At 33.1% G+C, this 27241-nt stretch overlaps 1 pseudogene; it reads left to right on the forward strand.

The window, feature by feature from the left end:
• The window catches only part of LOC128169372 (multiple epidermal growth factor-like domains protein 6), an 80492-nt pseudogene that overhangs the window by 31007 nt on the left and 22244 nt on the right, over positions 1-27241 (forward strand).

Here is a 27241-nt window from a genome sequence, read left to right on the forward strand (position 1 = left end):
CAATAATTTCAGGTGGTTTATAAGACTCCAATAATGTACCCCATCTTTTGAAAAATACATCAGAATCATCAATATTAAATTTTTCTTTCCAAAAACTATTTGATACAGGATGTTGAAACAATTTGTGTAGCAATAATTTGTAAAATATTTTAACAGTACATGTACTAAAAACTATAGATTGATTTTCATATTTTACACAAAAGTCTGCAAGAAAAGCCATGTTGTGAAACTCCTTTTCTTTTACATATTCTGTCCATTCCCTCGGAATGCTTTCTAAAAGAGTTCTGTAATTTTCCTTGATAGCCAATACATTTACATCAGGGTCATACTCTTGAATAATATCAACAATATAAGAACTTGGTAAAAAACCTGGTATAACTTCATATGCTATATGTTTTACATGTGTAACGCCTGCCTTAATAAAAACATTCCACTTTAACATTTTACCTTTGTTTGTTACTTTTGGATTACAAAAAAGACAAAAATTATACACGTCACTTTCTTTTTGGTTAAATATCACATAATCTTCTATTGCATACCATGCACTAAACATTTCTTTGTAAAACTGAGGTAATGTAGGTAAGTCTTGACTAAACAATCTCAGTAAAAATATTTCTGAATTTGCGCCTAAAGAACATATCTTTGACAGGTGATATTTTAAAATGTGTTTCCACAAAAAATCTTTCGATGTACAAAAATATTTAGCTAGAAATTTAAGTCTAAATGATAACATTTTGAGATAAATATCATTCAACATTAAACCTCCATTATGTTTATCACCAACAATAGTTTTGTAAGACACCAAATTGAACCTGGGACCCTTAGTTTACTAGCATCACCACACATCCTCTGCGCCACGGCAACTTACATATGTAAGAGCGTTTTTATATCCTATATATCAGTGGATATTGAATCACTGTATTGAATGTGTTTACTTGAAAAGATTTTGACAAACCATTCAGTTTGTAACAATCAATTATATCTAATTTATAAATTACATGCATGCATGTATTTAGAATGAAATACGGAACTTGGTCTTCAGTGAACAAAAATATATTATACCTAAATGGAAACCGTTAGGTTCACTATAGTAGGCTTTCTTACATGTAGTTAATAAATTTAAACCGAGTAGATATACGGTCGTCTTATTTATAGCTATAAAAATGTAAGAAAGAAAATGAAATCATTTCTTTTATTATATGCATTGATACTATTAGGGTATTTGTTCAATTTCCCGCAATTTCCCGGTTTTCATGATCGCGGCGCCGTTCCAATATGTTTAAATATTTACATGTAATTGTATGTACATGATTTATAAACTATCAATTCTATAACAAACAAAATTACCAATTACCGGTGACGTATTTACTGCATGTGGCAATTGCAAATGACTTGTACATACAATTGTATGATGTGCCAGGCCGGGTATATTTGACATATTTACCCTTATACATATATTTAAATAATCCACCCCTATTTATGATCACCGGTACATTAATTAATGAGCCTCAAGATTTTACTCTTACACACATGTATCGTTAATTTGTAGACGTAACATCTTTGAAACCAAGATCTAGGAAATAATACTTTGAAAATGAATTACAAATGTAAATTAACTTTTATTCACTAGACTTATCGTATACTCGTACATACTAAGATTCAACGCCTTTAGAAAACCTGACGTGCACCTGGGCACACGACACACCTGTTGTGTATATCTTGTATATTCTGTGTTAGTTCCAGGGGTTTTCTTAAGTTGGACAAACAATAGACTCTAATTAGATATACACAAACGAACAAAACTATGTCTAGACAAACAAAGCAGTAATATCCTGCCCGATATAACAAAGGCAGTTGAGAGTCTTTTCATCTTTAACATGTATCTAGCAGATCTAGAGTTAGAAATAATGAAAATTGAAGAAAAAAAATACAAACCTTAAACCGATTAACAAATTAAATCATGCATTTCTGGTTCATTATCTTTTTTTTGTTTAATAACCGGATGAACTGAGAGAGAGAGAGAGAGAGAGAGAGAGAGAGAGAGAGAGAGAGATATTTTTTTCACCGATTAATCTATAATAGAAAACAAACATACTTTAATTAGTTTTATGCACATATTAAGATACAGAGACTGCGCTCATCCCTACAATAATTTTGAAACCCCCCAAAAATTATAAAGAATTTTATAACGGCAATCTGTGTCCATCGGAGCGGTGCTGATGATAGCGATCTGCGTTTAATGGAGCGACGATTAAAACCGCCTGGAACACGCAGCTAGGTTAAGGCCTCCCATAGATTTCACCTCATGAATATCACGTGACATTTCATGACGTTAGCTCCGCCCATTATTCATGTTTTCATCTTTTTCCTACTTTCGATATAGTAAAGCGATCGCTGTTAAAATTTATCGATTGATTGCTGTAAATAATCATTTTGAATTTTATTTTAAACAATATTGAATCGAAAATCTGTGAATAAAGGCGTTTATTTCTTAAACTTGCATTGTCGGTTGCTTACCATCCGCGTCAACACAGCGCTTTCACTCGCCTTGTTTTGGTTGCGAACAGCTGACAGCGGTGTGTAAACATTTTCATAAAATGCATGTCCTGCAAGACGCCGAAAGTGGAAAATGCAGCTCAACCATCGTTTAAGAGATAATAAAGGTATGTTTTAATACAGGATATGTCGTGGTGACCTTTTCTTTTCAAAACATTTGCTCTTTTCAGTCCATGCAGTGTACCTACACATGTGTTGTTTTGCCCATCTTCGCTGTTTTGAATTCTTATATCTAATTAGGCTATACATTTATATTTTTTGTGTATTGAACTACACACCAGACACTGTAAACATTGCACTTGAAAGAGGTGGGGTTCCCAGGGTACACAATTGTAGAATGCTGTACAAAGTGCATGCATGTTTGCATGGTGATTACACATGTTTTGCACTTCAGTAAAATTTTGGATCTTAGATGATATAACTCATTTTGCTGGATCTGTGCTTACAGTAGATATCTATAACACTGTTTTGAATTCTTATTTGTTATTTTGCCATATATGTACATGTGTGTCTTAGTTTGTATTGAACTATTTTATACACACCATAATAGGATACACTGTAAACATGCGGGGTACCATGGTACACAAGTGAAGAATGATGTAATCATCATGTGCATGTATGCATCATGAATTCTTTACTTAATTTTAATAAAACAATATTGTATCATATTGTCTTTCATGGCTTTGTTTATGAAATAAAAATTCAGAAAGATTTGCATGTACATATTTGTATGTGCTGCATGAAATATATTAATCATTAATATATTTCATGTGTTAAATATGTGCAGTAATGCTTCATAATAATCTGATAATAAACCCCAACCAGTAAAATCCAACATATGTGGTGGTCAGACTCGACCGCTTTAGATCAGACTGCATAGTGGCTAGATAATATTTAAGAGGCACAAGCTTGAAACTGACCTGGTTTGTTATTATTCACTACCTGATCCACATGTACATGCATACAATAACATATACATTTCCTCAACAGCAGATTTTTTTTAAATTAACCAATGTAAAACTTACATGCTATTCTACAATTTATTAAAGTATTTTCTTAGAAGAGGATATTTTAATCTTAAAATTGAAAAGAACTTCATATTACATTAAGGTCAGAATTTTAGGGTATTTATGTTCCCTGATATTCATAATACAGTCTTTTCAAGATTTAATTTTTTAACAGAATCATTGTTTTTTGTTTTGAGTTATGGTCTATCTATATGTTAAAATACATACATGTATTGATTCATTTCTCGGTAAAGTTTCCATGCATAGCGTATGTATACATGTACGTTGTATACAAACAATTTTGAGATAACAAATAGATGTGTATGTTGGATTAATTGTTACTGTGCTCAGATACATCAGCTTATGTGTGACTTTATGGACAGTTCATTGCTAGAAAAAAAATATGAAACTAATGGAATTATAATTTAGTAAAAGATTATTTCGAGAAGAGATATACTGTATATCAAAAGAAATTGAATATTTACTATTACACTTTGAGTAAAGCAGACTCTCTCTCTCTCTCTCTCTCTCTCTCTCTCTCTCTCTCTCTCTCTCTCTCTCTCTCTCTCTCTCTCTCTCTCTCTCTCTTAATTTGATATGTGTTAATAGTTTATATCTAAGATATTTGGTTTGATTTTTGTACTGCTATCTTGTCACATGCACAGATCCGGAAATTTTTCCCGGGGGGTGGGGGTCCGAAGGGTAATTGGGTTTTTCATGGGGGTCCGAGGCATATTTGATAATTTTACGATGTAAATTAATTTATTTTTATTTCCCGGGGGGGGGGGGGGTCGTAAAACTTCCCCCTTCTAGATCCGCGCATGTTGTTATACTTATAACGCTGCATGGTCAGTGTATTTTTTTTTAAACAAATATTAATGTATTTGCTATGCATATGTTCTCACAGATAATTTCTTTTTTAAATTTTAATTTCAGCCCAACATGGACTTCTGCTACCACCTGGCGACATGGGTTTTGCGGGTCGATTCTTGTGGTTTCAACTCTTGAGGTTACCCTGTCATCCCTACCCATATATTCCCTGTGTTCTACAGACTATTTAATGAAAAATTAATGTTATAATGCATAAACATGATGGATAAAAAAGTGCTCATCATCATGCTTTGGTGTATTTTGAATGTGTTAAGACATTATTAAAAACAAAATTAAAGCTGTTTAAAAAAATTACAATTGTGAGTTTTGAAATTTTGTTTTTCAATAAAAGTATATTGTTTTCTTAATTTTGTATTCATTTGATTTGGGTCTAAGGCATATTTGCAATGATTTTACTATGTAAATTTAATACATTTTCATTTTCCAGGGGGGTTGGGACCCCTCTGACCCCTCCTCTAGATCCGCGCATGGACACTTCATAACAATATCAAATTACATATTTAATAAGCAGGGGTGGATTAAAGCAGGCATGTAGTATAAGATTGGGGCGGGGGGGGGGTGCCCCCCAACTGTTTTGAGAGTATGTAAAGAAATTTAATTTTTTTTTTGCTTGTCAAGAATTTTTGGATGAGTCATCCCCCCCCTTTCAAAATCGATCCTACGTGGATCTGGCTTCTTATTTCCTTTGCTTTAGCCTGTTATCTATACACTTAAATTAGTCTGAAGTTATATGAGGTAGACATTCATAGAAAACCAGCCCCCACCCCAGACCTTAGATCCGCGCATGTGGTTCTCTGATTTTGTTCTGGTGCATTGAGGAATTCATCACTCCATTCTGTTTAAACTGAACAAAAAATAATAAATTCATAATATTCCTGTGTAGTTTACGAATTGAAAGGTTCAAAAGGTTAATAAAATGTGCAGATAAGGAATAACCAACGATTAACAAGGTAAATCTTTAAATTTTCCGCGCTTCCCAACGCCAGATTATCTGCCCTTGATCCTGATCATCAGTGCGTTTGAAAATCGGCTAATTTGCTTAAAATCATATATATCTGTCTAAAATTGTGAAAGTTCAACGATATCCAGTCAATTCTAAGGATTGTGTTTTAACTTTTTTATGTTCATCAAATACCAGTGATTGTAAAAAGTGCTGGGAGCAAGTTGTAGCTTGAAAGGAAACATTTTTTTGACACGTGAATTGACTTAGTTATCGACAAAATTTCTAAAACTTGTACGATCAATGCTAAAGTTAAGCATGTTGCTGGTACTGCTATAGTTGCTCCCAGCACTTTTTAGATTAAGCAATTAATTTTCTTTTAAGTGATATAAACAACAATTTAATATTTCATTCGTATATCGTTGAACTTTTGCAATAAATGAAGTCATATGTAGCTGCTCTATTTTTAGCATATCACGTGATAAACAGCTGATGCGGTGACTGTGTTCCGGTGAAAAATGTCGGGGAGATCGGTAGTAACATAATGATGTATAAACTTTATCATTGCCATATTTGGATGAGTTTGTAAACTTTGTCTGAAATTAAGTCTGTTTTTAGTGCATTTATTTCATACGGTAATCCATGGGCGTCCTTAACCTAGCTGCGCACCCCCCCCCTCCTTCCTTGGAAATTATATTATCACTCGGATGACCCCTCCCATCTCTATAAAAGAGCTTTTGCATTTAATATATGTTTTTATTGTTCAGCTTGATCAATATTGACTTAAAGGCCACTTAAAGACAGTGTAAAGGCAGTGTAAAGAGAGCGTAAATGCCACTTAAAGATGCTTAAAGGTGGCTTAAAGGTGGCTTAAAGAAGTTTGGACATTAAGGACCTATAAGCACTTGCTTAAAGGTGACTTAAAGGCGGCTTAAAGGTTGTATAGCCTTTAAGCTCCTTTAAGTCACCTTTAAGCCACCTTTAAGGACTTGCTTAAAGATGGTTTTTCGCTCTGTGTATTTCTTAAGTATTTTATCCTCAATATTTCGAAAACTTTGATATCCCATATTTTTTAACAGTCTCCTCTAGTTCGAAATAACGAAGTTGGTATATACTAGTAACGATATGCTTGAGCATTTACACATCTTTATTAATTAGATTCTTGATGCACTTGTTTTCAAATAGACTGTCCATATAAGTATTTCGGGATGAACTGCACAGAGCGTTGTAGTGGACATTGTATTAACAACAAGACATGTGACCATGTTAGTGGAGAGTGTTCGGATGGTTGTCTGGACGGATACATTGGAATATTTTGCAATGACAGTAAGATACAGGAATACAATTGCTCTATTAAAAACCAATTTCAAAGATTATATTTCGTATTTGTTTTCAATAATCCATATTGTATCAAATTTTGTATGCGCACATTAGCGTGCATTGACGGATATTACGGACCAGACTGTTCCAAAAAATGCCAGTCAAACTGTAGAACTTGTCGACACACAGACGGAATGTGTACTTGTGGTGCAGGTTGGATAGGTCCTAAGTGTAACACAGGTATCAATTATTTCAAAGATAAATTATCAAAACAATGACTACTCAATAGATAATATATAAATCAATGGTTTTTCAATTATGTTTCTGCTTATAGCGTTAAGTGTGGAGCGGTTTAAGTATTTTGTTACATTGCATATTATGGTAGAGAATGAAATGAAAAATACAAATACAAAACTAGTTGTATGTAAGTGGTTTCATTTCAGAGTGTGTTTGGTCGTTTGGCGAGGACTGTCAGTATCCATGCAATAGACACTGCCTCAACCAGACGTGTGACAGATTTAATGGAAGTTGTTTGCATGGTTTTAGTGATGAATACATGTATTGTGAATTAGGTAAGATAAAGTCGTACAATAAAAACAAGTCAGATATCAATAGTACTGCGCACTGATAGCCTGTTTATTTACAGACACAGATGACAAACAGATGGCGAACACACCATTGTTGGTTGGGATCTCAGTATCAATTTTAGTCAACGTGATTGTCATAAGTGTAAAGCTACTCCGCCAAAGGTAATTTGCTTCATATACACATACTTAATAAAATAATTTATAAATGTATCTGTTTTAAATTAACAATTCTATGTCAGCAATAACATTTTAGAGTTGGTTTAATGAAAATAATTATATAGGAAAACCTCCTCTAAGCAGAAACATAGGATGTGTATTATCAAAACGTGTTGGACAACTGATTCTGAACAGACCAATACCAGGTATGATGACCCTTATCAAGAGCTTGAAGAGAGAAAGAAGGAGAACCTTTATCAAAATTTAACACTACAATAACTTTGCTTTGTATTTGTTGTCATTATGATAGTATTTATCGGTTAAGAAAGATGTAGATACTGTAGATCAGAGAAATAAAATACATTTGTCTTCACTTACCCTTTAACGCACATAGACACCATTATACGCCTTTTGGTAGTTATTGATAATAAAATGCTGGCGTTTTGTTAATAACTGATCTGTAGCAAAACGGTTTGTATTTTTTGAAAGTAGAATAGAAAATAAACATTTTTCATTTTTTTGTACGACCTCTAGAAATTACCGAAAACTTGGATTGCATATCGAATTTTCGAACAGAAATCTCAAAAACTCGCTCTGGGTCGACTGATTCTGTGCTAACTTCCGTCGGTCGTACTTTTGTTTTAAAACACCACTGATAACAATGTTTATAAAAATTTGAAAGCTTGAAATATTTGCTACATTTGTCTCTATAAGCATTTCGACATAAATTTAAGTGTTAAAGTGTTATTTGTTTATGGGAATTTCGGTGTTTTAGAAGTCGAACAAAAATGACGTCATTTTCAGGTTGACATATACAGGCTGCATAAACAATCTCCGCATCTTATATTAACTTGACAATAACGCATATATTCAGTAAATGTAATAATATTTTTTTTTAATTTAGAATATTTGATATAAAAATAAAAGATTCTATTTAAATTCTGTACTAACATTCATTAAAAATTGCTTTGAGTCAGACCGTGCCTGCGAATACAAAGCGCGACATTATTCCACCTGAATCAAGTCAAGTTTTTTTTCCTAAATAAATGCAAGAGATAAAATAAACGATCTGGGTCTTTTTTTAAGAAAAAAAAAATAGACGATATCCAGTATATGGCTTTGACAATTCATGAAAGTGACTTAAGTATACGGATTGCAGGGTAAATCAATATATTGCAGTAAATATATGGACATCACTTTTATTTTTGATTTTTCAATGAAACAAATGGTAAATGACAAGAGCCACATCACTCACCTGAGCAACAACAAATATGATAAATCAGCTGTATGGAGTCATATACAACATATTTGTATGTCCTGGGGCCTAAGTCTAAACAAAATATCTGGACAATGTAGTGTAACAGATTCTGTATTTAATCTTGTTTCTTCCCTGGATAGTCTATTTACCATATAAACATGCTTTGTACCAAGTTTGCTTAAAAGTAATTTACTGATTGTAAAGAAAAATTTAAAAAAAAGTAACAAGTTTACAGATGAACAGAGACAGACATAAAATTAACAAAATAAAACAATTATTATCGTGTTAAATTTTCAAAAAAGAAAAAAAAGTTTCCCTAAACATATAAATATCCCCACTCGAGAGGATATAATGGAACATATAATGGTTCATATTTTTTAATTTTCTAGAATGGTTCGTAATGAAATATTGTTGGATACACAGTTTAATAATACAGTTTGGATACTGTTGTGAACTTCTGTCTGCAAATATGGCCCCTTACAGACTTACAGACCCCCGCTTTGTAAGTTCCGTGGCACAAACAAAACAGAGAATGCGCCACAGTTTAAGAAAGCATCCGAGAATTTGTCAGAGCATATTGTGCATGTTGGTATCCTAGGCATTCTCAAAGTCTGAAATACAAAGCATATATTGTATATAGTTACATGTGTAATATATAGTATATATAGTGATAGTTATTGATTAGTAAAGAGATTAATTGCTCAGGCATTGACACTTGGCAATGACCTCAACGTCATTTATTAAGATTTATAATTTCAACGCTAAAATGGAATACTTCTGTATTTTGAATGCAAGTTGTTTTTCTACATTGTGTCACCATGCAAAATAATTATGTCAACATGCAACATATCTTGACATACGTCAAAAAATGAAACTACATACAAATTTTGTAATACTTTTAAAACTTATAACATGGGAGACATCCAAATATAGGTTTGTCTCAAACATCTGGAGTGTGTTGGTTACAGTTGCAGCATCATTTGTGTTGGTAACAGTTGTAGCGTCATGTGGGTTGGAAACTGATGTGTCATCATTTGTGTTGGTAAAAGTTGCAGCATTATTTGGGTTGGCATCTTTTACAGCATCATTTAGGTTGGTAGCTATTGCAGCCTCATTTTGGTGGGTAAATATTACGGCACCATTTGGGTTGGAAACTGTTACAGCTTCATTTGGGTTGGTAACAGTTGCAGCATCATTTGGGTTGGACACAGTAGCAGCATCATTTGGGTTGGTAACAGATACAGCATTATTTGGGTTGAAAACAGTTACAGCATTATTTGGGTAGGTAACAGTTGCAGCATCACTTGGGTTGGATCCAGAAGCAGCATTATTTGGGTTGGTAACAGTTGCAGCATCATTTGGGTTGGTAACAGTAGCAGCATCATTTGGGTTGGACACAATAGCAGCATCATTTGGGTTGAAAACAGTTACAGCATCATTTGTGTTGGAAACAGTTGCAGCATCATGTTCCATGTTCGAATGAAAAATAACATGTAGGAAAGATATTCCGCCCATTAAACAAAGAAAAGAATCAAAACGATATCATCTCGTCCTGAATCTCTGAAAATTAAGAGACATGAAATATGATCGATTGTGTGTGTTGTTTATGTTCTACTGAAGAATTTGTCAATCATATATAGATGTCAATATTAACTGGTAAAGGACTTAACAGAGGTACAGCGCACTTTATATACGATTTGGCCTAAAATATAGCACTTTTGCAAACATCGGTTTCTTTAATATTATTCAATATTTAGTTAAAATATATTCTACAATATTCATTTATATTATATTCTACAAAACGCAAATAACACAATAACCACGCTGAAAGAGTCTTAATTATCACCATTACAATATTCAAGTTTAGTTACATGTAGGTATTTAAAAGAAAATAGTTAATATACAGTACCGATCAGACCCAACCTAACAGAAAGTAAACCCCAACTAAACCCTGGGTTAACTTTCTGGGTTTATTATGATTTACATTGGGTTTACTAGAGTGGACCTAGAGTAAACTCAGAGTAAACAAAAGTAAACCCAGAGTGGACACAGAGAGTAAACCCAGTCAGAAGTATACCCCTAAAAGCAGATACTAACTGTGTATTCGGAATATACAAAGGGTATGAATTACAGACAGTAGGATGGTAAGATAAAATACTAGTCTGCTTCACACTTCAGTGCATACAGTTGACCTCAAAAGGAATTTCAAAGTAAAACCAAAGTAAACCCCGAGTAAACCCAAAGTAAACCCCGAGTGGACCCGAATTTTCAAAAAGTAAACCCAGAGTAAATCCCAAGTAAACCCAAAAAGTAAACCCGGGGTTTAGTTGGGGTTTACTCTGGTGTTAGGTTGGGTCTGATCGGTAGTGTATGATAACAATTGGATATTTGACTATTTAAATCACTCCAAACCAAAGAAATCCAATTACGATAAAGTTCTACAGGCATTGTAGTACACGTTTACATCAAATTCGTTTTGGTTTCATGTGCTCTTCGTGATTAAAATTAGACAAATTTGCGATTGGTGTCTTTTCTAATAAAATAATGTTTAAATTGCCATTCATATTGATAAGACATTTTCTGAAAAATGTAAGATGCATGGCCTGGTGGTAACACGGTGGTCTCTTTGATTTTGTGGTCGCTGGATCGAATCCACCATGTAGTAAATATCTGTTATCATTTATTTATGAAACATGAACAGGATAGAGGTATCAAATTATATATATCTAATCTTCTTGCATTTAAAAAAATATATTTTATTTAATTCAATCTGAGTATAAGCACGACCAATACAAACACATCTCTTCATTAACACTATACATGTGTATGTCCTCTATTCACCCATTTTGCTTGAACTTAATTATCACGGTTCAGATTATCAACTGACATTTTACACAGAGATATTCTGAATGTATGTAAAATCAGGTGTTTTAGACACCATTATAAAACAGTATCAATGTTTTGAAAATCATACTGCGACAGTTAAGTACCTTGAGCTATTTTTAGTAACAGATACCTTAAAACCAAACACAAATGTAAGCAAAATTTAAACTGTTTAAAATATCCTTACAGCAAAATAACCTAAAACCTGGAACTTTCAAAGAAATTTAATAATCACCCATAATTAGGAATTAAAATATCGTACCTCATGTTCAATTCATTTCTTTTGTCATAAAATATATCCTTGGTTTGTTTTTTGTATATTGTTGCAAACTGAATCCATCTTCCTTTATCAAATTTTTTGGTGAAATTTCCAAGGACGCAAGAAAATTTCTCAATCCTTCCTTTAGATGACATCCCTATTGAAATGTCTGAATAGATATTACACATATTCCTGTATGAAATTTGTTCATTTTACTTTGATGTGAATTAAATGTTTCCATAAAAAACTATGTCTGTAGTTTGGGGGTATTAAACTTGGTGCCATTGGTTTGTAAAAGTTATTATAGTTACAAATTATTTTTATTACTGTCAACTTTGTAATATATAATATTCCGATAAATGGAAAAAGAACCTAAACATAATTTTTAGTCATACAACATACCATTTTTATATTTCGATCTACATACCCCCCCCCCCCTTCAATATCCCCATGCAGGGATAATGACATGGACAAACTGGTTTTTGTAACATTTCCCGCAGATTAAAATCATATGGCCGAGGATTTTTTTAAAGGTTTAAACTTTCTTATATATTTTTTGTAATAGCAAGCGCAGCGCTTGACAGTGCAAAGTGTGGGCAAAGAGATTAAAATCAACATTTTTGTATACATTAAAGGCAAATGTTGAATAAATTTGACCATGCATGCTTAACCAAAAAACACTCAATTTTCTTATCAGAGTGTTCACTTCAGTATTTTGTTTTCTTTCACTCATAAATGAATTGACTTAAGATATGGATATAAAAGTAAGGATCCATTCAAAGTATATGGAAAACAGAAACTGTCAATGTTGTGACTCTGCTGGTTCAACCTGCACATCGAAGAACGAATCACTACAGAATCTCTAATTTACACTAACATTTGAAAAGTCTTTTGAAAAAAACCAGCGGTATCAGTTTTTACTTGTATTGTACTTTTGTTGTTTAAACTATTTATATTTTTGTTATAAAGTTAAAAAAACTAAAACATGGGATCAAATAATAAATCTTCTAGAATAAAATCGTTTTTAAAACATGTTGGTCTTCACTTATTCTTGATATATGTTGGTCGACAATTAAAAAAAAAAATAATCAAAATTGAAGAAAAAATGTTGATTTGATTGATTTGAATATTTGAAACAAATTGCTATTAATCTTTTTTTCTGAAATATTGTACTCATTACAAAAAAGCAGTTCTGGAAAATATATCTTTTTTTTTTTAGATAGACGGCAATTTTTTTCTTTGTGACACTATAAGTCCAACATATTCTCCTGTGTATTTCTTAACTCAGATGTTTTATTAAAAAAAAAGCTACAGACTATGTAAACTAAGAGGTGATTGTGAACTTTATATTGTTAGAATGATAATAAATAAATACTTGATAAATGTTCAGGATTAAAGTTCCCATGAAATTTTTCGATACTATTATTTTTGTTAAAAAAGTCCTTCTCCGGACGACCAAGGTGTATGAAGCTGGTGTTTCCCCCTGATATTCGCGGTGCTAAGCAGATTGACTCCCCTTTGATGGAAAACCAGACCCGCATGTAAACTCCTGCATATACTGGGTGTAAACTCCTTGCATATACATACACTGGTACCCAACTTAAGCTGGTTAGACTGAGAAGTAGAAGTGCCTTGTGACACACCGACAAAAGCAACGACCACAGCGGGGCTTGAACCAGCGACCTTTGGAAACTAGCCTAACGCTTATGATCACTGGGACATGCGCTACACTAATACTTCTTCCTGCTTTGGTAACGCTTGGGTTACGCTAACATTACACAAACTATACACATTACTCTTGATTCTTATTTTTTCAAGGACTGTTCCATCTGTCTCTCTGCATGACGCATACTTAAATATTATTTGGCTTCCAGGCATCTATTTATTTATTTATTTATTTCTTCCGATTTTAACTAGCCATTTTTCATTTAGTGACCTAATATAACCTCGATTGTTGCATGTTGTTGATCAAAAAAATTAAAAAAAAAAATGTTTAAAGTTGTTATTATTGATCAGTAATCATAAGTCCACAAGTGGATTACTGTAAATGTCTTTAATTCCACGTATCTAAAATTTCACGATTTCATGTGTAAGTGCATTTAAATCGCGGTGTTTTTAATTTCAGGGATAATCGATTTCGTATCCTAGAAGAGTAAATCCTGATTGTAAAATAATATGATGAGTGATAAATCTGCATCATGTAATTTACATTATTTTCTTTTGAATAACGTAAAATCAAAGCCTTATTTACGTTAAGTGCTATGATAATAATAAAACATGTCTGTGTCGAATGTAATAAGTACTGGTGTAAAATTCGCATTTGATATTTTGGGCATGAAAACTAGATGGAAAACGTGTATGTAATCTGTTTGAAAGAAGTACACCTTATAATCAATCAATCTGCTCAAAATGAATGCCGATCGCAAACAACGTCATGGTTGTACAGGAGTCTTTGCCCTAGGGAGTTGTCCAAGATAATAAGTGACAATGAGAAACCCTTGTTCACAATGGCTTTGACAGGACCGCAGAGATAAAGGTGAAACAAAAATTCCGATATAAACATTTGTTTAATTACGATATTAATTGTATAAAATTAACGTAATACTGATACTTGCTATTTTAACGAATTTTAAATATACTAGGATTACGATAAACAAGTGGTAACTTTGGCTCCGCTCAAGTACACATGCATCTGTAATGGCGGCCTACACGGAGATGGTGAATGCACAGCTCAATGTTTGTGGTGGCTTAATGTTCACGGAAAATTGTCTGACCGTGAACATAGTGAAATTAAGAACACCCTAATGTTTTCTACGTCTACAGTATATAGGACTCATTAAGGTTATACCATTTTGGTCGTTAAAGCATGCATGCCCCATGAACAGACTTACTAATTCTGGGGGACAAACATAACATTTATGAAAATCAGGAAGCATTCTTATCGACGACTCTAGAAAAGAGAATAGTCAAATACCGTCACTGAGAATATTTCCCTACAGGAACTGTAACACAACGGTCCTGTCATTCTTCAGGTCACTGAGATTGTTTTCCATGAGAAATTGTTACTTATTGGTCTTGCTTTTATTCAGGAAGTGCATGTTAAGCCAGAGGAAGTTATTACGTCTTCTCATTATGTTTGTTTAGAAACACTCTTGGTGTACTCTTCTAATACTGGATAAATTTAAAAACAGGAATCAATGTGGTAAAATGGGAATAACAACAATTTTATAATTAAATACAGATTGCAAATGGAATTGTTGAATTCAAATAGACCTTCAGTAGTTATCGTAATTATTAGTTTCAACCTGTAGCAAAATGGAAACATTCAGATTGGTATTAAATAATCAAATACTACATGTATTAGAAGTGTATTTACCGCAATTGTTATTGAACGATGATCTAATCAATCCTAGCTCACAGAGTGGGGGGTCTACGATTCACAGAGCGTTCTTTAATTTATCATGCTGCACGGAGTTTGTAACCGGACCCGTGACAAGCACATTAATTCTAATTTTCATGAAAGGAGTTTAAAATTGTCTACATTCCCTTCCCGTTCTATTTTATTAAATTGGTAAGACAACGATAAACCAACGTACATATCAGCATATAGCTGTTAGAATCCTAAACAGGTTCATTTTTTTCACTTAAACGAATCATGTTTTTTATGAAAAAGTCCCCATTCATCCCCCCCCCCCCAAAAAAAAAACCACGTTGTTGAAAATGCGATCTGATTATAGGGATGAAACAAAAGTTATTTTTACCCATTGCAGCTCGTGAGCTGTCCGATAAGTAATTCATATTATCAAAGCTTAGTACTGTCCTTTCTCATATTTTTTATTTTATCTAATAAAATATACAACATGAAATTATCTTTCTTCCCGGAATGTCCGTAAGGATTTTACCGGCAACGTCCAGTCCAGAAAGGTTTAGGACGATTACCGACAATAAAATTAACACCACCAATAATGACCACTGTACAACTCGATCAACACTCGGCTGTACTATAACCCGATAAACACTCGGCTGTACTATAACCCGATCAACACTCGGCTGTACTATAACCCGATCAACACTCGGCTGTACTATAACCCGATCAACACTCGAGTAGTAGCCCTCAATTTGGTAAAAGTAACCGAGCAAAGTCCAATCAGCGTTTCAACATTTATTCAGGATCTGACAGTAATTTTGATACAGATCGGTGATATCGGTACGGCTGTCCGATTCCGACTAATGTACAAAAGAATTTCAACAGATTGTAAAACAAAAATTATGTAACATGTGTAAAACGATAAATGAATAATAGCTCAGACCATGACACCTGAGTTAATCCTTAAGTAAATTACTTAGTCAATTAATTCCCTTTTAAGTATATAATGCCTGTAAATGCTTTTAGCAAAATAAAGATGACAGGTGAGGAAATTCAATTATCTAAAACTCTAAGACATTTGATGTTGTTACTATCATAAACGTAGATAAACGAGTAAATGAGATTAACCAACATTTGAACCTAACAAAAGCTTTTTCCAAACAATAAGCCATATTCAAACCCTGAGAAAGTATTTTGATTAAAATCGCGCTAAAATTTAGAAGAAAAACAAAATAAACAGAAGTAAAATCTTTGACACGATAATCTGTCCTTTACACAAATTTAGATTATTGTTAATCAATATGTGTACATAACAATACTCTATACAGGGTCGGAAGTCTTGGTTACAATCGGATGTAAGTTAAGTAAGTCTCCAACTTTGATTATAAAAAAAATTAACGTTTTTGAATTTTTAATGACTGAATATCCAACAGCAAATTCCAAACAGATGTTTATTGATTTCATGAGGATTCACTACATGTACATTTGATTGTCGAACAAATTTATTAGGTCGTTCCATTCTCATGAATGTGTTGTACTTAACTCCCTTCAATTTGTCATTTTCTTAACGACTTTTTTTTTTAACAAGCTCTTCCAATTTGTGCACATGACAAAGAAGAACGATGGAGCTGATTGGAGGATACTATATAGAATTTGTCCAATTTTCTGAGAGTCTGTGCTTATTTTTCTGCAAGTTAAACATATTGAATTTGCCTGTCTTCGAACTTTTTTTTTACTCCCCTACCGGATTTCACCGGAGGGTACTATAGCTTTCCTCTGCGTCCGTCTGTCCGTACGTCCGTCCGTCTGTCTGTCCCACTTCAGTTTTCCACACTTTTTTTCTTGATGCGTTTGAGGAATAATATGACATTTGCTGAACAGCTTCAAAATGTTAAACTACAGATCAAATTTACACTTTTGTAGCGTGTGGATGACATATTTTCGAGAAAATTAATTGTCTATATTCCAATTTTTTAATGTTCGAGTTCGTTGTCGGATTCAGTGTGTACTGAATAAACGAGAAAAGTATGTAGTCAGTAATAATATCGTGCATTACTTGGACCATTCCTTGTATTGTTTCTAACAAACAAATAAGTTCTGTAAAATAGTGTCAAGCATTGTGTTGCAAATGTAATCGACAGGGTTTTTTGTATTATTACAATCGGGTTGTTATCGGGTTGGTCTGTTGATTCGGGGTACAGAAGACGATAAGAAATGATATTCTGCATAACAGTGCATTGTTTTCACAAATTTCTACAAACAGGTAGGGAACGTGTATTGTTTATGCAATACTCTCAGAATGCTTGTTAATTTTGCATGGTATTTGTTATTATTATAACCTTTTTAACAATCAATTCTGCTATTTAAGGAGATAGACGGAATGTTATTGTGTAAAGATTATATTGATTCTGCAACAAACAGTAAAAACCCGATACAAAACGTCTTACTTTATAGGTACGTGTGCACAATGAAAGCCAAAAGTCGTGCATTATTATTTATAACCCCCAAATTTCCCTCAGGAGTCAAAACACACTCATTCTGTAGTTAAATGATTTTATTTGCAGGAAGCAATTTCTAGTAATGTTTATTAATGTTATTTTAATTCTTCCTTGAACCGAAAACTCTATGGAGGCATACACTGTGAAAATAAAATTTCATCAGAGAGAAGGACATGGTAAAAATGCAATTATGTCATTCTATTTTTTATTTGGAAACTTTAGCTATAGCATTATCATATGGTAAGTAAATGATGTGCCTTTTACAAATCGTATGCATTGTATTTTAAAACAAGTATTTTATATTAAATTAATGTGCATAAAATATAACATCTTAAAGAGAAAAGAAAATTACAGCATGAAAACGTAATTTTCATGGATCTTAGTATAGTATTGCACATTCGTCAATTTTTTAATATTATAATTACAAAACCTTTACTTAAAGTATATTATTCTTATTGAATAGTTATCAAACTTATTTTTTCAACTAGCATTTATCATAGTTATATGCACATATATAAATATTTACAGAATTGAACCGGTGCTTATTTTATTTTTTTCGAATGGAATTTTCTGTAAAAAAGGGTTTTATTTTGCATTTGATCTCTGCTGTGGTGCACAGTTGATGTTATACATGCATTTTTAATTACTTTCTTCTTTAAAGATCGTAAGCAATAAGACTTCCTTCTCATTTGTTTCTTCAGTAAAAGGAAACTATCCAGTTTTCTTATCTGTTGTTTTTTACAGCACAAGTCTCCTGTAAATTCGTAACATTAGTTTTCAATTCTTACTTAGATAAATGATACATGTACACATTGATTTTAAAAAATGACCTCGACCAAAAAACAAAAAAAAAACCAACAACAACAAACACACAATATATGACTGAATCTCTACAGTGATCGTCTCGTTTAGATAATCTATCCTATAGAAAGATCGCCACGCAATCGCATACATATTCAAACTACGATTATGACGCTAGTAAAGCGATTGACGGCGACATAGCAATATGTATGAGGACGCTAGAGATAGGGCGTACCTCTCCTCAAAATACGGTCTGGTGGAAGGTGGATCTTGGTGGAGTGTACACAATTAACAGTATCAATATACTGTTCAGGGCGTATGATGGTTACGGTATAAACTTTGTTTAACTTTTAGACATGTTCGGCAGCATTACATTAGTGAAACAGATAGATTGTATCGCTCGTTGAATGACAAACGTAACTTTATCTTTAGCACTATTTCAATTTTTGAGATTTACAATCTTGCATTTCATCAGAGTATGCATTGCTTGGTCGTTTTGGTTAATGTTTGGTGCATGTACATCATTGGTGGTATACAACGCTCATGTGTTTTATTTGCTTAATGCGTTGTCTTAATAATTTCTTTAATATAGAAAGCAGACAGCGAGGCCGTTTAGCAGGATTCTCTCTATATGTGTCAAACAGCAGTGTATTAACCAATACTGATATAAAGAGTGCCGCTATGTGTTATAAGGACGGACCTCACTTACCGGCCATCAACTTCACCACAACATGTATTAAGGAAGGACGTTATGTCATATTTTATAATGAAAGACTTAATGAAGTGACTTACCCTGAAGGTTACGAAATATCTAACGATTTTACGGAACTGTGTGAAGTAATCGTAAAAGGTATTGCATTTCAGATCAACCAGTATACATTTTTTAATGCGTCATTATGTCATTAGTCCGAGTAGGTCAGTTGTCTTTCAAAAATCATCTTCATCCTATCTAACTTAATGATTTTTCTTTATAACTAAACAACCTTTCAGTTTAACTTTATTGAATTAGTTTAGCTTAGTTGGAATGTTTTGAGTTTTTACCATTTAAAATTTTCCTGTGGTATAAACATTCTAGCCTACCGTTAAAATAGAAAAGTATCCTACATATATACCATAAAGAGATAACATTTCACTGAACTAAAATTGGCCAAAGAGAAGCGTTCTCGTGATGTTAATATCAATATAATTAAAATTTTCGTACATTTTCTGTTCTGTTTGAGTCTGTGTCAAATTCTGTGTCAAAAAAATTATTTTTGGGAGTTGATTTTAATCAACTCTCCTCTGCAGTTACTCTGGCAAACCGAACGTGAAACAGTGTATGGTCCTAAGCACAAATCATCGCTGACAAGACTAAGTTCTTGAAAATAATAGATAAACAATTCGATGTAATGTATGCTGAAGCATTGTTTTTCAAGCAAACTTATCTATACACACTTTGTAAATAGTCAAATGTTTTATACTACGATCAATTTAGATATTTCTATAGTCTCATGTATTCCTACGCCAGAGTTAATATAGTCTCGTTCAACCAGACGCTCGGCTGTCTCCGTAAATAGGCGACAAGCAGAGAGACGGCTCTCTTGCTTGTCGAATAAACCGAGCGTCTAGTTAAACGAGACTAGAGTTTGATTTCAGTAGTGCTTGGATCCATACAATTTTTAGAATTGTTTCGATAACTAATACATACTAGTAGTTAAAATTCATCTTTAAATATTACAAAACATGATTCATATGGAGGTTTTCGAAATTCTTGTCGGAAAAGTCTAAAAATTCATATTATAAAAAAGTGCGTAATTCAAATACAAACTAGAGACTAATTGCCATGCAATATAATTGATTTTGAAATAAATGATAATCGATAAAATCAACTCCCGTCAGTATATCAGTACTTTGATTTACACTTGCTTTTCGTTACATGTAGGGCGCAATACTACCTGTATATATGGAAGTAACTGTGACATCCCCTGTCCTGTTTCCTGTAAAGACAACGTTTGCCAAGAACAGAATGGCAGTTGTTTTGACTGTAAACCGGGATGGCTGGGATCTTTTTGTAACACAAGTATAAGCTCATTGTCCTTTGATATCCCTAACTTGGATTTATATTGAAAACAAATTCAGATAAAAGAGTTACATTTTCATAACATAGTAAATAAATAATCTCAATAACTACAGAATTAAACTTTCTTCCTATTGACAATGTGAGATGACGTGTTATAATGAATAAAATTGTTATTTTAATTTTCATACTGGTGGTGTATAAGAATTACAAAAAAAACTATTTTTGTTAGCTTGCGGAATAAGATGGTATGGTGTAAACTGTTCTCAACCGTGTGTAGGACATTGTAGAGACGGCATTACCTGTAACCACGTGACTGGTCTGTGTGACAGAGGATGTGATGCAGGATGGACAGGATACATGTGTAATGAGGGTTAAGATATTTCAATGTTTTTTGTTTTCGAAATTACTATAAAGAGAATGTTAGTTTGACCAAGTTGCAACCAATAACAACACTATGCTCACCAAAACGTGTCTTACTTACTACTGGAATATAGTCTATAAACTTCGAAAGGTCAGTAGATAAATTATATTAATTTTTTTAAAGTATTCCAACTACTATATTTAAAAATAAGACTTTATAGCTTGTTAGCCTTTTATCCGTCAGAAACAGCTGATGACTATTGAAACTTCATGCATACATCATGAACTGTCAGAAAAAAAACATAAAGAAAGTATTGACCTGAGTAAACGTTTATCTATGAAAATAGTATGTATCAATTTATTATTGTGCACATTAGTTGGAGTTAAAAGATCCCTGCTTACTCATTATGTTCGCATATTTACTTTCTGAAGAGTGCAATAGAGGGACCTTTGGTTATGACTGTGTCAACACATGCCATTGTCTGAACATATCTTCCTGTAATAAAAGAACAGGAACATGCGACGGAGGGTGTACCCCCGGATATATCAACAACAACTGTAGCACAAGTAAGTATTATGGTCAGATATACATCCTTAAAGAAAACAGTAAGTAATTGTCAGGAATACAATATCAGTAAGAGGACCACCGATAATTTATAGTTTGAAAATATATGATTAATCGGTCAATGACGCGCAGAGGTATAAGGATTTGGTAAGTCGAATAACAGGTCAGCAGACATTAAGTATGTAGCCTAGACATAAGTTATTTAGTCTTATAATGATATAATATTTTAGAAGTAAATCCGGCACATGTTTTTGATTGATGGGAATATATATGTAATTTTAAGCACAAAACACACTTGCTTCAGATTATACACCATTAAAGCTTCAAAACGTTATCGTTAGGATCGCTTTTTATTATCATCGTTGGTTGTCTTAAAACATACATTTCAATTAACAATTATTTCATTTGTATTGTATTTGTAAGTATCCGTTTGGAATGATCTTTATCAATTAATGTAACATCCCACGTGAATGTTGTTATATAAAAGGGATACTGTGGATTTATTTAAAATCGTGGGGACCAATTTTCGTGGATTGTTGTTGTTTTTTTTTTTTGCTTATTCGTGGGGATGTTATTTCGTTAATGTGTTGTTTTTTAGTTTAAGTCAGAACATTTACTCCCTCAAAACTTTGTGGGGGAGGGCTACCCACAAAAACCACGAAAATATAGCCACCACGAATTCTATTAATTCCACAGTACATCGATTTTAGCTCACCTAAGCTGAAAGCTCAAGTGAGCTTTTCTGATCACATTTAGTCTGTCTGTCTGTCTGTCCGTCCCTCTGTCTGTCTGTCTGTAAACAGATTTTCAACATCTTCTCAAAAACCACATGTCCAAATTCAACCACACTTGGCACAAAGCATCCCTAGGCTAAGGGGATTCAAAGTTGTAAGCAATAAAGACCACGTTCTTTTGCAAATGAAAAAAAATGACAATAACAAACCGTGAACCATCTCAAAAATCCATTAAACGAAATACACATCCAAAGCAGAGCAGCACGGACCTCCAAATAGATAGAGGTATGATCAGGTGCCTATGAGGAGTTAGCATCCTCTGCTGACCGGTCACACCCGCCAAGTGCTCTTTGTCGTAAGCGGGGAAAACCCCCCGGAAAAGTCCGTCGACAAGTAGGTGATTAATTATGTTCTAACAATTAGTATGAAAAACGTCTGTCAGCATGCGATCCAGTGGAAAATTGTATTTGCTGACAAGCTCGTTGTATCGACCATAGAACTTACTAAAAGGTGACTTCAAACGAGACTGTTGATAGTCCTGTTTTATCATTTTTTTTGTCAGTAGCTTGCTTCGTCTTAGAAACTGTTCATACGAAGAGCATGTCCTTGCGTATCGAATCAACTGAAAGACAAAAACACCATATGCAGGGGATGAAGGTATATTGCTACATAAGTAAGGAAAGTTGACTATCGAAAAATTGAAGTCATTGTTCAAATTTTCATATGTTTTGCATAAAGCTTTGTTATTAGGTTACCATCAATGTCTATGTCCAGTAAAATATCCAAATATGAAACAGATAACGCAGACCATTTGGGCAAAGAAGCTAAAACTTGTTTGGAAGTATCGTTATGTAGTGAGATTTCAAGTTTATTCAAATCATGAATCCCGTGGGGGGGGGGGGGGGTGGTAGGGGGCGGAGGGTGTAGGATGGGGCCACTAAGAGGGGGGGGGGTTACAAATTTTTACATTGAAATATATAGAAAAATATATTTAAATCTTTTCGTAAAAAACATTTGCCTTAAAAATCTGAAACTTTAGTGAAAGTAACTTCAAATAGTGTAGATTCAAATTTGTTCAAATCACAAACTTTAGCACCATCTTTAGGATTAGTTTTGGGCCACATTTGGGATTCAGTTGTACATAGGAAAACATTTTAATTTTTCACAGAAACTGAAATGTTATCCTATATGCTTTAACTTATATGCACAATTTTTTATATATTGCTGATTCTTTAAAATTGTTTAAGCGGTGGCCCATGGATGTTTATTGATCCTCACAAGGCGTTCAGAGTTTTATGTATATCATGAATATAAACAATTGTTAAGGGTCTTTATGAGAAATGCAATGTTAAATGTGATATGACTATAAAATCATCCTGATAAAAAAGGGACTTGATCATAAATATAAAAATATTCAGGGGGAAACATATTTTTTGTAAAGGATCTACATGTATACCACCTTATCCAGATATATTGTTTTATGACTCCATGAAACTGATTTTATCATGCCTATTGTTGCTGAGGTGAGCGATGTGGCCCATGTGCCCCTTGTTCTCAGTGTGTGACAAAAGCGAATTAATGATAGACACAATGGGGACAACTAAATGTGTATGTTGCAGATAAACTACCATTATTTTGCAAAAAAAGATACAATATTCAAACGTGTTATTTAATTATTAGTTAACCCCAATTGGAGTTCGATATCTCATATACAATGAATATGTCGAAGTGATCTTTAAGTCACAACTACTTATTTCTTAAGTAATTTATCCTCATTATTTCGAAAACTTGGATATCCCATAGTTTTAAACAGTCTCCTCTAGTTCGAGATAACGAAGTTTGTATATAAATACTAGTAACGATATGCTTAAGCATTTACACATCTTTATTAATGAGATTTTTGATGTACTTGCTTTCAAATAGACTGTCCGTATAAGTATTTCGGGATGAACTGCTCAGAGCGTTGTAGTGGACATTGTATTAACAACAAGACATGTGACCATGTTAGTGGAGAGTGTTCGGATGGTTGACTGGACGGATACATTGGAATATTTTGTAATGACAGTAAGATACAGGAAAACAATTGCTCTATTAAAAACCAATTTCAAAGATTATTTTTTGTATTTGTTTTCAATAATCCATATTGTATCAAATTTTTATGCGCACATTAGCGTGCATTGACGGATATTACGGACCAGACTGTTCCAAGAAATGCCAGTCAAACTGTAGAAATTGTCGACACACAGACGGAATGTGTACTTGTGTAGCAGGTTGGATAGGTCCTAAGTGTAACACAGGTATCAATTTTTTCAAAGATAAGTTATCAAAACAATGACTACTCAATAGATAATATATAAATCAATGGTTTTTCAATTATGTTTTTGCTTATAGCGTTAAGTGTGAAGCGGTTTAAGTATTTTGTTACATTGCATATTAAGATAGATAATGAAATGAAAAATACAAATACAAAACTGGTTGTATTTCATTTCAGAGTGTGTTTGGTCGTATGGCGAGGACTGTCAGTACCCATGCCATAGGCACTGCCTCAACCAGACGTGTGACAGATTCAATGGAAGTTGTTTGTATGGTTTTAGTGATGAATACATGCATTGTGAATTAGGTAAGATAAAGTTGTACAATAAAAACAAGTCAGACATCAATAGTACTGCGCACTGATAGCCTGTATATTTACAGACACAGATGACATACAGATGACAAACACACCATTGTTGGTTGGGATATCGGTATCAATTTTAGTCAACGTGATTGTCATAAGTGTAAAGCTACTCCGCCAAAGGTAATTTGCTTCATATACACATACTTAATAAAATAATTTATAAATGTATCTGTTTTAAATTAACAATTCTATGTCAGCAATAACATTTTAGAGTTGATTTAATGAAAATAATTATATAGAAAAACCTCCTCTAAGCAGAAACATAGGATGTGTATTATCAAAACGTGTTGGACAACTGATTCTGAACAGACCAATACCAGGTATGATGACCCTTATCAAGAGCTTGAAGAGAGAAAGAAGGAGAGCCTTTATCAAAATTTAACACTACAATAACTTTGCTTTGTATTTATTGTCATTATGTTAGTATTTATCGGTGAAGAAAGATGTAGATACTGTAGATCAGAGAAATAAAATACATTTGTCTTCAATTACCCTTTAACGCACATAGACACCATTATACGCCTTTTGGTAGTTATTGATAATAAAATGCTGGCGTTTTGTTAATAACTGATCCGTAGCAAAACGGTTTGTATTTTTTGAAAGTAGAATAGAAAATAAACATTTTTCATTTTTTTGTACGACGTCTAGAAATTACCGAAAACTTGGATTGCATATCGCATTTTCGAACAGAAATCTCAAAAACTCGCTCTGGGTCGACTGATTCTGTGCTAACTTCCGTCGGTCGTACTTTTGTTTTAAAACACCATTGATAAAAATGTTTATAAAATTTGAAAGCTTGAAATATTTGCTACATTTGTCTCTATAAGCATTTCGACATAAATTTAAGTGTTAAGGTGTTATTTGTTTATGGGAATTTCGGTGTTTTAGAAGTCGAACAAAAATGACGCCATTTTCAGGTTGACATATACAGACTGTATAAACAATCTCCGCATCTTATATCAACTTGACAATAACGCATATATTCAGTAAATGTAATATTTTTTTTTAATTTAGAATATTTGATATAAAATTAAATATTCTATTTAAATTCTGTACTAAAATTCATTAAAAATTGCTTTGAGTCAGACCGTGCCTGCGAGTACAAAGCGCGACATTATTCCACCTGAATCAAGTCAAGTTTTTTTTCCTAAATAAAAGCAAGAGATAAAATAAAAAAAATAGACGTTATCCAGTATATGGCTTTGTATGACAATTCATGAAGTGACTTAAGTATACGGATTGCAGGGTAAATCAATATATTGCAGTAAATATATGGACATCACTTTTATTTTTGATTTTGCAATGAAACAAATGGTAAATGACAAGAGGTACATGGGCCACATCACTCACCTGAGCAACAACAAATATGATAAATCAGCTGTATGGAGTCATATACAACATATTTGTATGTCCTGGGGCCTAAGTCTAAACAAAATATCTGGACAATGTAGTGTAACAGATTCTGTATTAAATCTTGTTTCTTCCCTGGATAGTCTATTTACCATATAAACATGCTTTGTACCAAGTTTGCTTAAAAGTAATTTACTGATTCTAAAGAAAAATTTTAAAAAAGTAACAAGTTTACAGATGAACAGAGACAGACATAAAATTAACAAAATAAAACTATTATGATCGTGTTAAATTTTCAAAAAAGAAAAAAAAAGTTTCCCTAAACATATAAATATCCCCACTCGAGAGGATATAGTGGAACATATAATGGTTCATATTTTTTAATTTTCTAGAATGTTTCGTAATGAAATATTGTTCGATACACAGTTTAATAATACAGTTTGGATACTGTTGTGAACTTCTGTCTGCAAATATGGCCCCTTACAGACTTACAGACCCCCGCTCTGTAAGTTCCGTGGCACAAACAAAACAGAGAATACGCCACAGTTTAAGAAAGCATCCGAGAATTTGTCAGAGCATATTGTGCATGTTGGTATCCTAGGCATTCTCAAAGTCTGAAATACAAAGCATATATTGTATATAGTTACATGTGTAATATATAGTATATATATATAGATAGTTATTGATTAGTAAAGAGATTAATTGCTCAGGCATTGACACTTGGCAATGACCTCAACCTCATTTATTAAGATTTATAATGTCAACGCTAAAATGGAATACTTCTGTATTTCGAATGCAAGTTGTTTTTCTACATTGCGTCACCATGCAAAAAAATTATGTGCACATGCAACATATCTTGATATACGTCAAAAAATGAAACTAGATACAAATTTTATAATACTTTTAAAACTTAAAACATGGGAGACATCCTATTATAGGTTTGTCTCAAACATCTGGTGTGTGTTGGTTACAG

Source organism: Crassostrea angulata, unplaced genomic scaffold (assembly GCF_025612915.1).
Source record: "Crassostrea angulata isolate pt1a10 unplaced genomic scaffold, ASM2561291v2 HiC_scaffold_122, whole genome shotgun sequence".
Taxonomy (NCBI): domain Eukaryota; kingdom Metazoa; phylum Mollusca; class Bivalvia; order Ostreida; family Ostreidae; genus Magallana; species Magallana angulata.